At 39.3% G+C, this 5,050-nt stretch overlaps 1 long non-coding RNA gene across 2 annotated transcripts; it reads left to right on the top strand.

The window, feature by feature from the left end:
- Positions 1 to 377: 377 nt before the first annotated feature.
- LOC148398661 (uncharacterized) lies at positions 378 to 2,611 on the top strand. Of its 2 annotated transcripts, none has more exons than XR_015858208.1 (3): positions 378 to 568; positions 1,305 to 1,951; positions 2,322 to 2,611. It is a non-coding gene; the product is annotated as an uncharacterized LOC148398661 (long non-coding RNA). The 2 variants fall into 2 exon arrangements; XR_015858207.1 differs by having other exon boundaries at positions 379 to 568; positions 1,305 to 1,957.
- Positions 2,612 to 5,050: the final 2,439 nt, after the last annotated feature.

The raw sequence follows: 5,050 nt of genomic DNA, 5'->3' as shown, positions 1-5,050 counted from the left end.
TTTTCCCTTCAAGCTCGGGTCCTCTACCAGAGGCCTGGGAGCTTGAGGGTTCTATGCAGTATCTTTGCTGTTCCTAGTACGTCACTTTTCTGGACTAGAAATGGAAACAAAAATGTTTGGGGGTTTGCCTGAGCTGGGGATATCGAACGGCGTGGACCTGAAAGAAACTCTCAACCTATATATATATAATATATATATGCACATGCATATATATATATATATATATATATATATATATATATATATATATATATATATATATACAAGACTTTGTGTTGTGCTGTGTGTTTTTTGTTGTGTTTCTATGTGTTTCAGTTTGGCAGCGAAAACGGCTCCGAGAGAGTGCTGTTTTTCTTTAACTGACCAGATTCTCTTTTTTTTTAAACTTACTGAAGCACTAGCAGCGACAGTACGACGGTCGTTACTGTGTCGTTATTTTATATTTTTCTGCTGCGCGCGGAAGAAGATTATTTTCCCGCCTGTTTTTTTTCTCCACCTTCTGCCTCCGTGTTGGTTTTCCTCCTGGCTTCTCCACCACCAAGCACACGTCGCGACGTCCAGAAACTCGGTAAGTAGGCCTACCATCACTAAAAGTAATAAAATAAAATAGTAATACACAGGAAGTAATCAGTTTGCTTGCCATCAAAATGAATTACTCATGCAAGTACTGTAATTTCACCACAGCTTCAATCCCTGCATTTGTTCGTCATTTGAGGATTCACAGAAATTTAGCTAACTTCAGATTTCCATGTGGGGTAGCAGAATGCTTTGCCACTTTTTACACACGTGGCGCCCTTCAAGTTCACATGTACCGCTCTCACAAGAGGACAGCTAAACCAGGACTTGAAAGGCAAATTGATGGAGTTGACTTGGCTTCCACTTTTGAAGGTTGTAGCTTTATGTCAGCTCGATCAACTCGTATACATTTCCGGCAAAAAAGACAACTTGTGGGGCAGGATCAGCCTATTTTTGGGTTGAACCACACCCACTTCCGGGTTAAGCCCCATTCAGAGTACGGATGTTGATAATCTAGTGATTGAACAGATACAGATAATGGTGTACTCACTCATCCCTAGTAGCCAACTCGTTTGTCATTGCTGCTATTTCAGCTTGCTTGCTATACATGTCACTTTTTGTTCATCTTTCACCAACTCAGTTACTATGTCTGCTCCTTTTATCTGTTTCATGTACTGTTTGGAAGACATGTATACTCCCTGCCCTGTTTTTACAGTCATTCATCTGAAGCAGATCATTTATAAAATGGATCGCTGTGAAATATGATTTTTGTAATGTCTGACTTTAAGGAGACAATCCTGACTGCAAAAAAGTGGATGCTGTCGATCGAAGGGAGGGTCATAATCCCACCTGCTGCTCACCTGGCTGACTTCACCACTGCCTTGGCCACTCTCTTCGCCTGTTACTATGTTTTCAACCTAGAGTATCAGGTAGAAGCCTGCACTCTCTTCGCCTGTTCCTATGTTTTCAACCTAGAGTATCAGGTGGACGCCTGCACAACATTAGAGTTTATTCAGAGGTATTAACTGATGAAATTATATACCTAACTTTATTCCCACTGGCATTTTCTATATCTCTCTTCTATAAGTGTTATTCAGGCAGTATTATCACCCCTTAATAGTAAAATAATTGTAATGCAAGTATAAAATACTGCAATATTTCATTTATTTAATTAAAACAATTTATTTTTATCGATTCTATTAATTAATCCCCCCGCAATCACAGTTGTGATTTGCTAATTGATTACTCATTGACATGTACATCATGTCTCAACCTCTAACTCCTATACTCATTTCATAGGTTTTTGGTCCGAACTAATCCTGACTCCACCAAGTGCAGTGCCAAGGAGCAGATGAGCCGAAAGACTTCATACATGAACCCCCATGTGATCTCCTTCATCAGGGACTTCATGGAGTTCGATTGGCTAACTGACTAGGTACAGGTGAGGTTCAGATAATAACTTTTGCATAGAAAGTTCAAGATGGTTTGTTTAAAGAAGTCATCTCAAAGAGTTATGTTAACTCATGTGGTTGTTTTTCCCCCCATTCATTCTTAATGGCACATTCAACATTTACGTTGTTCCAGTTTGAATTTTTTTTTCTCCGATTTAACTTGCGACATATTCCAATCGATTTTTAACCGTCTCACGAGTAATTGTTACATCCCACTAATAATATAACTCCAACCTTGCTAATTGCATGAGTGTTCCTGCAGCCAGTGACACACTTCCTATCAGGAACAAGTATCTTAACATGACACCAACATCACCATCATAATTCTTAATGTGTTTTCGTCTTTAATTTCAGGGCTCCTGTTTTGTCCAAGCCCAATGAAGTTTTGTCTAAAAGGTTTGGTATTGTGCTTTATGTTCCTGTTCACCAAAAAATACATAATCCCGTTAACACATTTTTTGTCTGTAGTTAATTAAAATATTTTAGAATATGGGTCATTCTATTAATGATTAATATTAAATCACTGATTCAGCATTTAAATTGTACAGTGAGAAACTTAATTTACAATGATCACCTACTGTTAATAGTACTGCATTGCCATATACAATACTGTTGTATGTATTGTATGTTACATTGTATGTTGTAATGACCGCTTCATTGGTTTGTACAGTAAATAAACCTGTAATGTAAACGCAACTGAAATCGCAGTATTTCATTGATATTCATTCTGCAGTTAAACAACTAATACTGTAAATGCAACTGACATCACAGTATTTAACTGTTATGTAGCATACAGTTAAACTACCTAATACTGTATATACAACCAAGACCACAGTATTTAACTGTTTTTTGCTTTACAGTAAATACACCAATACTGTAAAGTACATCTACTGTAATATGTATTTACAGTAAGGTACTGGTTAATTGCTGCCAGTTAATTACTGTAAAGTTTACAGGATTTTTTTTTTTACAGTGTACGGTTGCGCGATTGGACCAAATTAAGCCCCCTGCGCACTGAGGTCCACTTAAATTTTGGAAAGTACATCAGGACTTTAAAAATATTTTCTAAATTTTAGCGATGGCTCTGTCACAATAATGCGACCAGTGCGGTGCAGTTGCGCGGTCGGCGACGCGCCACTGTTGCGCGTTCAGTAGTGCGCTGCAGTTGCGCGATCGGACAAAATTAAGCTCCCTGCGCACTTCGGTCCACTTAAATTTTGGAAAGTACATCAGGACTTTAGAAATATTTTCTAAATTTCAGCGACGGCTCTGTCACAATCATGCGACCAGCGGGGTGCAGTTGTGCGATGGGCGATGCGCTACGGTTGCGCGTTCGGTGGTGCGCTGCAGTTGCGCGATCGGACAAATATGCGCAAATGAAAAAATGCTTTAAAAAGGCGGGGGTTTTCTGTCTTGAAACGGATTGAATTTTTTTCCATTATTTGTAATGGGAAAAATAGATTCGGAATTCGACCGATTTGCTTCTCGAATTGCCTTCTGAAACGGATTGTGGTCAAAAACCCAGGTTTTACAGTATTTTTGCTATTCTTGCTAAAATCACACTTACATGTGAACTGCAAATGACAATAATAACACATAGTGAAAGCCAAATTGAGCAAATTGGCTATTTCAGAAGTGTATGTCAAACTGGTAGTCCTTTGCCTTAAGTAGCTCTCGGTTTAAGAAAGGTTGGTGACCCCTGGCATAGACTGATGTCAGACATGCGCTCAAGGCAGTTTGTTCCTATATGTCAGAATAAGTGTTTTCATGTGCACCAATCAGTGCACCAATCAGGCATAAACCACCTGTCTCTTTCAAAATAAAAATCTTTGTCTGAACAGAATATTCCAAATGGGGTGTGTACATTAAACATTTCTATTTTGATCAGGCTTTTAATCAGAATAAATGTAAATGTAAACAGCCATTGTCTCATTTCCAACTGTCCTGATACAGACCATCAGCCCAACCCAACTTCCTTTAAAAAAGTATCTGGGATAATGAATGGAAAGAAGGGAGTTGTCACGGCAACACTTCCTCTCTCAGCACAGAATAATTGTATAAGTGATCTTTGGATGTGATGAGCTTGTGTTCTCTTGTATGTAGCCCTGACGATGTGGGAGGTTTGAGATAGATGAGACTGAAATGGATAGAATTACGTTGAAGTAATTGTTGATAGTATTTTAGTATAAGGAGTGAGTGTCATATGTATGTATACATGTGGCAGTTTAGAAGTACATGTAAGGCTGTGTTTTGTAAGTTTTTAAGTATTGGACATTTTTGTTTGTGCCAAAAAAAGGGGCAAGTAAAGCTTTGGGGGAAATATCAGCACATTGCCTTTGAAAATTCCCCCAGCTTGCATGATTGATTTTAGTGTGAAGTCTTCCAGTTCCACTTGGACTTGTTTGCCGAACCAGGGGGCCATCAGAAAGAGATGTGCAGCAGGAAGCACGCCGTGTCGAGGCTGGCTGCCAATTTCCCCACCCAAATTACCTTTACTGTGTGTCCTGCATATTCCAGCAGTAACGGTTTCCTTCATTGACGATAGTCTTGTGGCCTTCTGTCTCTGGTACCAATAAGAGAGCAGCTATACAGCCCGCGGTCCTGGAGCGTTTGTTTGAGTTAGAACCATCACTACTAGCTTGCCTAAGCTTGGTACACATGTCAAAATTCAGAACTAGGGACAGTGCAAATTAAAGCGGTGAATCCCAATGTTAAATCTTTCGCAAAATAGTTCTAACAAAGGAATAAGCTGCAGACTTTATTGATATCATATGTAAATCTGTGCACAGCAGCAAAGAGCTATGTGACATGCTCTCCACGGTGGTGACAAATAAATTACCCCACCAACAAGTAGCGCTTTCACGAGGAGTTCCTCTAAGCATGCTAATTAATAAAGTGAAATGCAGAATTGGGTAAGACCTAAAGTAAGTGCTTTGGTGTGCAGGAGATTTTTCACACTGTACTGGTTAGGACCGTGTTTGGGCTGGGACCCAGACACTATGAACATAAATTTTGTATTGCAATTAACCAGAAAACTAAATCAACTACATTAGCAATTTCGCACACGGTCCAACACTGGAACA

The sequence above is a fragment of the Syngnathus floridae genome, chromosome 4 (genome assembly GCF_059516105.1).
Source record: "Syngnathus floridae isolate MCC-2025c chromosome 4, RoL_Sflo_1.0, whole genome shotgun sequence".
Classification (NCBI taxonomy): domain Eukaryota; kingdom Metazoa; phylum Chordata; class Actinopteri; order Syngnathiformes; family Syngnathidae; genus Syngnathus; species Syngnathus floridae.
The sequence above is the reverse complement of the archived record's forward strand: the minus strand, read 5'-3'. Positions and strand labels throughout refer to the sequence as shown.